Here is a 13,483-nt window from a genome sequence, read left to right as displayed (position 1 = left end):
GGATAGATGTGGTGTACACTGGCTCAAAACTTGTTAACTCAGTGTTTTTCACTCATAGGCTAGACTTTAATATTTTATTTATAATTTGTTTATCGTTCATGAAAAACAAAAACAAAATATCTGAATATTGTTTACAGAACTCACAAACTCCTTAACTAGCAAGTGGGAGATTCTGAAGCTCCTGAGTTCACTGAAAAACTACTCTGCAGAGCACATTAAGAGTAGTTTAATGGGTTTGTTTATAGAACTTGAATCTCAGCAGCAATTGAGGAGGATTGACTGGCATTGATAGTTAACATCCGCACACCTCCACTGATATACAGTATTATGCAAAGAAGCATTAAAACATCACTGATTGCACCTTTAAATACTTGGATTAATCGTTTAAAAAAAGATCTTTGTCAATGTTATTATGTTTCTAATGCCATTGCTAGACACCATCATTTTAAATGTGAGTGGTTACACATGTGAAGACACTTTGGAATCAGTGTGAGCATGTGTGTGTTTTCTATGTGTGCAAAAGTGCATGAGTAGGTACATACAATGTGGTGTGTTTTGTGCTATATGTATTTATTATTATGGATTCACCATTGCAGAATTTTACATTCATGAATATCTTGATAAAGAATTATTAATTTATGAAGTCTATGAAGATTTTCTATGGAGACACTTTATGTATGCTGCCAAATAGACTCTTGTCTGACAAATATTGCACTAGTATGTACTATAGTAACTCACCTGGTGAGATATTGATTCCAAAAAAACTGCAATGTGCTACAAAGCACAAACTTTGCATAGTGCCAAAACGATGTGCCAGCTTTCACTGTGATGAGAAACTACACGCAACTCATTCTCAGTGAGTTCGGAGAGATCATATAGTTTGTAGCGCCAAACAAACTTGAACTCAGGTTTTTAAAAGATCATCAGCAACCCTTTCAAGTTGTTCCAGAAACTTCCATATCTTTCTCCAGAGAGGTGTCTCATAATGCAGCATTACCAGTTGAGCCAGGCTAACTGTAGTAAAAATCAGGCTTATTTTCTGTTTCATGAAGCCACTTTAAATAAGTCTACAACCAGCTGAAACTTTGCCCAATAAAAGCTCCTTTGGTGTTTCTACAAACAGCTGAATTACATGCAGAGGTCTCTTTCTCTCCAAAACAAATGGACCAGGTTTCTTAAAAACACTGAATAAAGCAGTTTCATCTTACTAAATGTTTTTCCGATGCTGCTCGCAGATGGGCTTCTAACTAAAATGACTTGCTTGGTTTGTGTTGCCTGTTGTAAAACTGATGTCGGCCACAAGCAGCTCAACTGAAAACTACTGCGTTCTAAGTAAAACCAAAATGTTTTTTTTTTCCAGATGAGTTTTAAGTTCTCTAAAACAAGGTACATATAGTGTGGGTTCGCAAGATTTTTGCCGTCTAGCTGGAGGGCTAATGGCTAACTCTGTATAGCTGACATTAACAGCAGATTAGTGCCAATTAAAATACATTTATAGACATGACAGTAATGTTACATAATTTGCTAACACACAATATATGTACCTTATGTTTAGAGTACATGGAGAAAGTAAAACTCCCCTGGAAGGAAAAAAGAAATGCTTTATGCTGTGGTCACACTACATGATATCAGTCCGATTATAGCCCGACACAGCATCTTACAGTCAGCTTGGATTGTGAAAGACAATGAGTGTCGTACAAGATAATCCATCGTTTCATGTCATGTAGTGTGTCATAATAGATGACAACCGGCGCAGTGTCTGGGATGCCTCACTACGTACCAACAGAAAGTGGTTTTCTTTTTGTCATTCCTTACTTCTCCCGTCACAGCCGTCACTTTGACCAATAGAAACAGAGTGATCTGCTGCAGTGGGCAACTGCACAGCAACAACACCCCAGCATTTTTGATTTTACTACTAGCCATGTCATAGTAGAAAAAGAAAAATTATTGCATAAAACAGCAGAGGCACTTTACCAACCCAGTGAGTACTGCCATTAGCATCAAGCTAGCAAAGATTGTAATTTCTTCATACTGGAGAATATATATAAAAACATAAAAATTAAATAATAGTGGCGGGGCTTTTACTTACAACAACTGCAGAGGGTACCAGCTTCATTTGAAACAGACTACATTAGTAATGGGCCTTTATTTCTCAATACTTCTGCATTTTTCTATTTTTATTTTTAATCTGCACCCGTTTAATGCATCATGCCATCATTTCAAATTTAACACTTCCTGTATCTGTTTAAAATTAAATATATGGTTTTGGTTGACAGAACCCCTTCATTTTCTAAAAAGGCTTTTATTGTGAAACATTTGCAGGAACTTGTTGTGGAGGATTCAGTGACTTGCATAGTCTGCATGTAGTAAATCAAATGTAGCTCTTGCCATGTGGTGGTACTTACTACAGTAACATTTTGTCTGGAACATGAACAGCCATAGTGAATGAAATTATTGTAATAATAATAAAAATAGGATAAGAATAATGGCATAGCGCATGTCGTGAAAGACGACCAGGGACGACTGATCGTGGACCAACGTTTAGTCTGTCAGCCAAGTCATGGCACAATTTTATGACTCCACAAGAGCCCTATCTGTTGTAGTGACTGTTGGAACAGACAAAAATGTTGTGTAGTCTGAACCCTGCATTAGTCCCATTTAGAACATGGGGTGGTGGTGCACTTCAGCTTCTTGTGGTGAAAATGAGTATTACAACAGCAAACACTTAAAAAATAATCCTGACAAAAAAAAAAAAAAAGTCACCTGCCAAACCTTTTTTCTTCCAACTATGTCAGAGATGGATTTTTTTAAGAACTCAGAAAAATTATCCTGGCAAAACCTTTTTTTAATCCATAAACTCAAATCATCATCCAAAAATCATCCAATTTTTTTTCCAAACTCGCCTCTCAGGGCTTCCATAATTCTGTACCATTAGCCATGTACATGCGAAATGATAACCTCTCATGATCACTTTTACCCATTTGCCAAGTTTCCCACACTGTGCACTCTCACAGCTCACGGCAGACACACAAATCTATTATTCTAAGTGTGATAATTTATCTGCAAATTTAATTTCACTGCAAAAAACTGCTCTGTGCTCATGCATTCAGAAACTGAACACAAATGTAATGCTACATAGATGCAGTTCCATAGAGTGCCAGTGAGAGTCACTTTGACATGCTTACTCCTGGTTCCCTAAACTGGCATTACTCAAACCAGGCTTTTCACAGTAAGCCCTGCTTTTCTTAGCCTTCTTTATGAAACACCTCTCTGGTTCATGGTATTTAGCGGCACATTTGGAACAAGTGAAAGTGCAAATCTTGTGAATTTCACTCATCCTTACATTTTATTCTACTTTTAGGTCATAATCAGGCCTCCATGCTGGAACTAGTGTTGATTTAAAGAGTGATGAGTCATATCACTGTTATTTATTGTAGGTTTAACACAGATGTTCACTTATATGTCACCATATCCCAGTTTGATGTAGGCGTAGGTGTGGTCATCAAATGACACTAACTCTCAGCCTGACGTTGATGACCGTGTACATGTGATGTGTTGTTGTGTCCCAGTGTTGCGACAGCTTTAAGCAGGCCCGGGGGAGGGATCACCTGTTAGTGTTGAAATGACACTGACGGAGTCTGTCCAAACATGAAACCATTTAAATGTGGCATTTTTTTTTCACTTCTATTGTGGATTTTCTCAACAGTGTAAAGAAACAAAGTGACACCTTGTGAGACAAAGGGAGTACCAATATGAGCACTGCGTGTTGTCTTCACTAGAAATAAAGATTTACTGTGATCCACTGCATGAGTCATTGTTCTGTGTCTGTACAGGGCCGTAGCTACAATCCAGGATCCTGAGAGCATGTTCTCTGTAGTTTCTTTTCCAAGGAATTTACCCAAAATCAAGAATACATATTGTTCCTCTTATCTGTAGTGCTATTTATCAGTCGAGATTGTTTTGGTGTGAGTTGCCATGTCTTTCGGCCTTTGATATGTCTGCCTTCTCTCCAATATAATGGAACTAGATGGCACTTGGCTTGTGGTGCTCAAAAAATGACAATAATAATGATAATAATAATAATAATAATAATAATAATAATGATAATAAAAATAAAAAACCCAACAGCAATGTCTCATTTCAGAAATCATGATCCGGTCACTCAAGATGATCCACAGACCTTGTTGTGAGCAGTTTCATGTAGGAACTATTTTCTTTCTACTGAACTATCTGCAGATTAGCACAGTGGTGTGGTGGTTAGCACTTTTGCCTCACAGCAAGAGGGCTCCTGATTCAATCCAAGGAGGAAGCCCCCTGTGCAGGGCCCGCATGCTCCCCCAATGCTTGCATGGGTTTTCTCCTTTCTATTCCAGCTTCCTCCCACAGTCCAAAGACATGCAGGTTGGGGATAGGTTAATTAGTGACTCTAATTTGTCCATAGGTGTGAATGGTTGTCTGTCTCTATGTGTTAGCCCTGTGATAGTCTGGCAACCTGTCCAGGGTGTACCCCGCCTCCCGCCCAATGTCAGCTGGGATAGGTTCCAGTCCCCCCGCGACCGCCAAGAGGGGGCAAGTGGCCGCAAAAATGGGTGGATGGATGAACTATCTGCCACCTGCATCACTGTGCAGAAGGAGTGTGCATCCACTGTTAGCTCACCTAGCACCACCAAGCCAATGTTTTTCTTTTTTTAAAGATATTTTTTTGGGCATTTTAGCCTTTAATTGATAGGACAGCTTAAGTGTGAAGGGGGGAGAGAGAGGGAAGGACATGCAGCAAAGGGCCACAGGCTGGAGTTGAACCCGGGCTGCTGCAGCAACAGCCTTGTACATGGGGCGCCTGCTCTGCCACTAAGCCACCGACGCCCCAAACACCAAGCCAATGTTACAACTCCGCTAAGAGGACACCATTAATGTTCTCACAATGTTACAAGCCACTTGCGTCTATTCCTCACGTCTTAGCTCCACCCTCGTAAGACACGGGGGAGAGAGGACGCAAGAGGCTGAAGTGCAAAACTACCATGTTCTAAACAGGACTTGGAGCCCTTGGGTTTTCTTCTTGATGATAATATCTCTAAAATAAGATACATATATTGTGTGTTCAAGTTTTTGTTCTCGGACTCCCACTACCAAGTTCAGGTGAAGTGATGCTGCAAGAAAAAAGTCAGACTCACCAGGGTTGGAGGTTTGGCCCCCATCTAACTATAAAGCATGGAATCTCTATTTGTCTGAGTGTACTTTCATATCTCCAAAACCATCTATCCAATCTGCTTCACACTTGGCACATGTTTTACTGGGGACCCAAAGATGTGCACTGTCAAAGTTGGTGCAGTTTGGGACACACAACACATTCAATATTAATGAACTTAAAGCTATGGTCTACGTTTAGAAAGACAATGAGAAAGACACACACACCCCTCCCTCTGTGCTCCATGATCCATCCCCTCCCCTCGGGGCCTCCTAACGACGAGGGGATTGGACGGAGGGTAAGAGAGAGAGAGTGCAAATTTGAGCAAGGAGTAACTACCATGCGGACCAGATGGCTGTGATTGGTCAATTTCTTTGCAGGCCTGCAGCCGCCAGAGAGAATGGATTTTTTTGGTTCCTTTTGCTCTTCACATTGTGTAGCTAGCACTATTGGGTCATAACCACCATCAATCAATCTTTCTAAACGTAGACCATAGCTTTAATAAACAAGCGAACAGCACTCTGGGGCTCTGTGCAGCAGTGGGGACAGGGTATCGGGGCTCCATGGAGAGTCGTCTCATGGAGTGTATTTCACTGATGTGTTGAGCATAGTCACCTACGTCCATTGTGTAAGTTTGCCACACTAACTCATAACACTAATAATGGTCCTGACGGCAAAATACCTCCTCTAACTAAACCATGCTCGGTGGTAATGTCAAAGCAAGCTAAAAGGACTAATTGGAGATTAATACTGTACATCTGCTAGGTACATTTCACTGTGTTTCGGACAGAGACTAACCACAACAGGTGTGTTTTCAGGGGTGGACATAGTGATTTTGGGGCCCTGGACAAACGCCGTCCTAATTAACTACAAAAACCGTAAATACCACATGGTAAAAGTTCCGCATTTAAATTTTGTACTTAAAATGAGAAATGAAAAAGAGACATAACAGCACAATGTACTTAAATTGACTTATCGTCTGTTCACAGAGCTTCCATTTCTATTATAACGCTGGATAGTTTAATGAATAATAATGCGTCATATTGTGATTGTTATATTTTATAAATAAAGAATAAATATGTGTTGTAAACATTAACATGTCTCTGTAAATATAGTTATACAACGGTTTCTTCTGATGCAGAAGCAGAAGAACACAGTAAGTGGTATACCATTAAATTCAAGTTTTTTAAGTGCTTTGGGGGCCTTTTGATGTTATATCAGGGTACAGTGAGTCACAAAACTAACAGTATGTTGAGAACTATTTTAGATTTTGTCTTGAGACAAAATGGTTATTAGTTTTAATTACATTTTAGTCATTTTTATCCTTCATAGTTTTACAAGTTTAAGTCGATGAAAATTCATGTCATTTTAGTCAACTTTCAGTTATTAAGTATTCTATATAGGTTTTTTTTTTTTAAAGCTTGAAACTAATCCAGTTAGGCTGATTCAGTGGTACGATTGATGCAAATCCAGGTATAATGTGGGATTTTGGGATATCCACACATTATTACTGCATATTCCACTGGGATTATACAAAAAGTTATGAATGAATTTTGAAATGACTATCAGTATGTTGTGTGCACACATTTCCAAAAAAGGCAAACTCTCCCTTATAAATGCAATTTAATTTAATTTAAAAAGCCTTCATGGGGAACCTATTTATCACTGTTTGCGCATGGGAATTTGAAGTGTGAGAAACATCACATTATCTTACATTATTTCCTATTTAAATGGATGTGTTATTGTTGCTTTGATGTCATTTTAAAAAGTTTAAAATTAATTCTTGAGTAATTTTTTTTAAAAATATTTCATGAGTAAAAGTTGTTTTATCAGTTGTTATTTGATATTCGTAAATAAAACAAACTAGCTATTGTGCACAGATAGAAATCCAGGTGTGCCTTGAAATTTTGGCTTGCCCTTTGGTGTGGCATAGGCACAAAGTCTGAATACCACTGGACTAATTCATGTATCAGAAATTAGAATCAAGGTGACAGGTTGTGTAAAAATCCCTAAAACTGCAAATAATTTCTACACACTTATAAACTGTTATTTCCCTAGCAGTTTCTGGCAGGTTATGGGGGGGGGGTTACAAGCGCACACTTACTGATCATCGTTGAATGTCTCTATTTATGCTCTCAAAAAATCTGACCACAAATAACTCATCTGAGACAACTAGGATTTGTACCCAGGTTCACTGTAAACTCTAACAAATCTTTCAGAGACAGTCCGGCTCTGAGTGGAGTCCTGCGGAGATCGGTTGTGAAGTCCTGCGGCTGGTGGCTGCTTGCTCCGCTCCTCTTCAGCAGCTAACAAGCAGAGCTAACTGCTAACAGTCACTGCTGCAACTAACAAGCTATACAAATCCATTCAGTAGCTCCACCATCCACAGTCAGACACACACGGTTGATTATTTACTGCTGAATTATAGCTCTCAATTCAAACCACCAGCTGACGCTGCTCCAGTGTAAGTGTTTTTGCAGGCTTATGAAACATCCTGGCACAGACTATTTACTGGAGTTTACCAGCCTGTCACTCATACAGCATTTGAAGACAATTACAAGCACAGCAGTTCTTGGCTTTCAGTGCCTGGTAGTCCACCACAGACACTTTCGTCATGTCTCATCTTGTCAGCGAAAATGAAACAAAAATTTCATCTTAGTTTCTGCCACGATTTGTTTTTAGCTCGTCATCGTCTTGTTTTTTGTTATGGAAAAATTTTAATCATATTCTTCGTCAATAAACACTGGTTAACAGGTGAGTTAAATTAAATTAACCCCTGTACTGTTGTCATGAATGTTGAAATTATCTATAGAAACTAAAACTGTTTCTTTTTGTACCAGGCTGTAAACGGTTTATTTCCGCTGTAAAGCTGGGTATTTTAACATGGGGGTCTATGGGGACTGACTGGTTCTGGAGCCAGCCTCAAGTGGCCGTTCAAAGAACTGTAGTTTTTGGAACTTCCACGTTGGCTTCATTTTTCAGCCCCGGAGGTTGCTGCTTGCTCAGGACCCAAAGAAGCACAGTGACAATTGTTAAGTTGTTTATAAGGGCGGTTCTTGAGAAAGCTGCAAGTAGCAATACCACAGACTAAGCCATCAGCCCATTCCTAACAGGCATGTTTTCCACTAGTCCTTTCAGTAGCACTCACCATATGTGAGACCTGTTAGTAGTAAGCCTATTGCTGCAAAGTTTAGTGTTGAGTCATTCTCCTTGAGGCCACAACAAATCCTCTGTTTCTCTACTATTGTACCTATACCACAATAATGTCAAGTAGTAGATGAAGCACATTTTAACTGTCTTTTTTGATAACAGTAACATATAGCATGTGACATGAGTAGTCTACAGTCAGAGTTGTATTTATATTGACTCAGTGACACATTATGAGACTAACAATTTAGAAGCGACTTCATGTTTCACATGTACCACCCATGGCCTGTTATCACTGTAATTCCGTCAGTGTGACTGATAAAAAATCATCAGTCGGCTCCTGTGTTTCTGTCTCAGCATCTCTGACAATGATAATTCTTCATGTTCAGGTCTCCTCCATCCATCCATCCCATCCCCCACGCAGTGCTCTCGTCCACAGCCACGGGCCACTGGCCTGAACCACTTCAGCAGCAGAGAAGTCAGAAAAATTATGCAGACGTCCCTGATGTGAACATGACCTATTTTGAAGCCCTACAGAAGCCTGCAGACCTGGCTGTCTTCCCGCTGCGTTGGCCTATTGCCTGCACCTGCCTACATGACGTGACAGGCTGTGCACACATAGTTAAATATTCAAGCTCTTTTCATTTGGCTTCACATAACAAGATCCAAACCTAATTATTGCAAATTTACTGCTTCACTGCCTTTCCTCTGGAACAATTTCTGCAGCTTTCAACACATACATCCTTTTGTTTGAACACATTGAATTCCAATTATTTTCCTTATCGGGATATTTATAACACAGCAAAATATTTTAAATTTAAGTGGACATGATACATCAGTGTATATTTATTTGATTAGATTTTTTATTTCTGTTTATTCATTTAATTTGTAAGAGTAGTTTATTTCATTCCAATTTCAGCCAACTAGGAAGCACTGCATATAATAAAAATGTATGTACTGTATATAAAATGATGCTTGAATATATCAATGCCTGTGTATAAGGCAAGATAATATAAATGCAAAATCTCCAGTGAGAGTATTGACACAACATTCAGTCATCAGATAACACTAAACAAATCACTGATAACAATAGTTAGTATTCTGTGCTTGTGTTACATATTTTTATGCATCACTGTCATTGAACAGTGACTTAAAATTAATTCCAGCTAAAACGATGGATCAAATAGTCAACTGATAAATCATGTTATGATTTATTCATATCGCAAGCCTTCAAGCGCATTTTTTAATCCAGTCTCACACTATATTTGTTATATTTTGCCTTAAAGGAGCAGTATGTAGGATTTACTGGCAGAAATTAAATACTATCCATCATTTTTAAGTTAGCCTTCGCTAATGTATTATCACCTAAAACTAAGAATTGCAGTGTCTTTGTTACCTTAGAACAAGCCATATTATCTACCTCGGTGCTGGTCCACAGGGTCCACCATGTTTCACTGCCATGTTTCTACAGTAGCACTAAATCGCTACCAATCAGCTGTTGCTGTCATTCTATGCTGCTATGACAACCGTCTCCGTAAGCTGCTTGTCTCCTGCTGTCTCTGCCTGGTTAGCACGAGCTAACACACCACAACACGATGTCATCCCAACTATCTCAGCTATTTTCTTTCTACCAAACTCAACTGTATCGCTATGCAGAGGGAAGTGTGCAACACAAACTGAGCACTTTCTAGTTACATTAGAAGGCAGACTTTCATGGCCGATATCTCCAACACTCGACAATTCACACCAAAACAATCTAGGTCAACTTTTTAAACTTAGGGGCAATGTGCAATACTTGGGGATGTTGGGGCGGGGGGTATATATTTGTCTTCTTAATTTATATGTTGTCTGTATATGTGGCGGCTGTGTGACGGTGGACGGTCTCTCGCAGGTCCAAAACAAATTTCTTCTAAGGAAGACAATAAAGATCTTACCTTATCTTATCTTAGACGAATAAATAGCACTACAGGTAAGAGGAAAAAGATGCATTTCTTGATTTTGGGGTGACCTGTCCCTTTAAAGATAAATAAATTATACAACTAATTAGGACAGGTACACAACAAACTGTTTCCAGTGTTTTGCCTGTATTCTATGCATCTTACATTGTCTCAGTTCAGAGATTGTCACAAGAGCTTCTGTTACTCAGTTACCGGAGCCTATTTTTTCAAAGATATTGTTCCATATTGTGAGTTGCCTGATGGCCTAAACACTGCATTTTCAATAAACTTACACTGTGTCCCAATTCCAAACGACCTGGTAATTCTACACAGGTTTTTAGTACAAGTGCTGCTGATGAGTACTCTGAATAAATAAAATAATAAACCTACAATCTACCCTCCAAACTACAAAGTAGGCCCATGCTAAGTTACAATTAGGCCAAGTGCGTTCTCCTCTCAATTTGTTCTCCTCCTCTCCTCATTTCCTCCTTTCTTTTTTAGTCACATGCTTATTATTAGAATTATCTTCTAAATAAGCTTGAAATATTTTGGAGAATCAGAGAACAGACACATGTAGCTCTGCACTCTTCATGCACAGCCTCAAACTGCATGTCATTTTTGTTTACTTATCAGAGACATGACATTGGAGACATAAACATTATTTCAAATTGAGTTTTGGTTTATTAAGACATGTGGAAGTTGGAGAGAAATTCAACGTTGTCTCTGCTCACACTGGGCAGTTGGTGAACCCAAATCTGACATAGAGCTGGAGGGAGACTGTGATTTTACGCCAGACTAGCTTAAGGCAAACACTGTCGTTACCTGGCTTTCCATGACAGCAGGTCAGGGAGATGTGATGCTGCTCGATTTGCCTACATTTACTTTGGTGGCTGTGAAAAGGTAAGTTGAGGAGGGAAGGGCAGGGGCTAGACTCAGATACAGTTGTTGTTGGAATACAACACTTTCTTTTTTTTATTGAGAATTGATGTGGGCCAAATTTAAAAACCAAACTCTAAAATTATTACAAGATATACATATACATATATACATATATATATATACACACACACACACACATATATATATATATATATATATATACATACACATATACATATATACACACACATATATATATATATATATATATATATATATATATATATACATACATATATATATATACATATATATACACATATATACATATACACATATATATATATATATATATATATATATATATATATATATATATCTCGCAAAAAGGGCACTCATCTAGTCGGAGGGGAAAGGGGCAGGTGCTCAAGCACCACCTGGGGTCTGTCTGTGCACGTGCCTGCCTGGGAATGAAAACTGGTTTGGCTCAAACAGTATACTATGATGACTAGCATGTACAGTAGTAGTAGACTGCGTAGGAAGTCACTTGGTTTTAGTACATTTTAAAAAGCTCTCAGGGAAAGTTTACACATGAAAGGACCATAGTCAGAAATTCTAAATCAACACTGCTGAAGCCAGCAAGACACTGACATACAGTTTTTTTTTCTTTTACTGAAATGAAGACATAAAAAGTAAAGTTAACCATGATCAGTAGTTTTCATATCAATAAAAGGCAGAGTATATATGATGGCATCTGTGTGCTCCCCGCATAAGATTTTTAGAAAAGTCCTCTTTAAAGAACAATTTACACTCAGCTGATATTTTAACTAGTAAGGTGTAGCTAATAAACAGGCAACTGAGTGTGTATAAGTGCTAACTCCAGCTACATTATAGTAACTTACAATGGATATAAAAGGTCTACACACCCCTGTTAAAGGACCCGGTTTTTGTTTTGTAAAGAAATGAGATTAAGATAAATCATTTCAAAACTTTTTTTTCACCCTGAAAACTGACAATCACCTGGTTGCAGAAGTGTGCATACCATTAAACTAATACTTGGTTGAAGCCATTTTGAATGTATCTCAGCAATAAGCCATTTTGCGTAGGAGACTATCCGCATGCCACATCTTGACTTCACAATATTTGCCACACTTGCTGGCAAAAGCCCTCAACTCTATCAGATTGCAAGGGCATCTCCTGTGCACATCTCCCTTCAGGGCACCCCCCAGATTTTCATTTGGATTTAGCTCTGTGCTTTGGCTGGACCATTACAAAAATTTCTTCTGGTAAAGCCATTCTTTTGTTGATCTGGATATGTTTTGGGTTAATTGTGCTGAAGCATGAAATTCCCCTTCATCTTCAGCTTTCTAGCAAACACCTGAAGGTTTTGGGCCAAAATTGAACGATATTTGGAACTGTTCATAGTTCCCTCCACCTTGATTAAAACCCCAGCTCCAGCTGAAGAAAAACAACCCCAAAGCATGATGCTGCCATCACTATGCTTCACTGTGGGTATGGTGTTCTTTTGGTGATGCAGTGTTGTTTTGGCACCAGACATACCTTTTGGAATTATGGTCAAAAAAATTGACCTTGGTTTCATCAGACCATAGCACATTTTCTCACATGCTTTTGGGAGATTTAATGGGTTTTTTGTTTGTTTGTTTTTTTGCTAAATTTAGCAGAGCTTGGATTTTTTTCTTTGTAAGAAAGGCTTCCATCTTGCGACCCTACCCCAAGGTCCAAACATACAGAATACAGGAGATTATTGTCACATGTAGTACACAACCAGTACTTGCCAGAAATTCCTGCAGCTCCTTCAGTGTCGCTGTAGGCCTCTTGGCCGCCTCCCTGACCTGTTTCGTCTGTTTTTCATCAATATTGGAGGGATGTCCAGTTCTTGGTAGCGTCATTGTTGTTCAATATTTTTTCTACTTGTTGATGACTGACTTCACTGTGCTCCATGGTATATCCAATGCTGTGGAAATTGTTTTGTACCCTTATCCTGATACCTTTCAACGATGAGATCTCACTGATGCTTTGTAAGCTCTTTATAGACCATGGCTTCTGCTAAAAGATACATGTAAGTCAATGTCAGGACTATCCTACTAGGACAGCTGAACTTTATTTGGGGTTAAGCATTTTAACAGGGGTGTGTAGACTTATACATCCACTCTATAAGAGGCACATAATAACAGAAACTGATCTTACAGTCATCTCTTTTTAGTAAATGATACTAGTATATGGTTTCAAGTCAAGCTTACTCATTACTCCAAAGAGGCCAGTTCACTTTCAATAATGCTTTAGGTTTCTGATTTAGGTTCACCTGAAACTAAAG

The sequence above is a fragment of the Epinephelus fuscoguttatus genome, linkage group LG20 (genome assembly GCF_011397635.1).
Source record: "Epinephelus fuscoguttatus linkage group LG20, E.fuscoguttatus.final_Chr_v1".
NCBI lineage: Eukaryota > Metazoa > Chordata > Actinopteri > Perciformes > Serranidae > Epinephelus > Epinephelus fuscoguttatus.
This window is presented reverse-complemented; position numbering follows the sequence as displayed.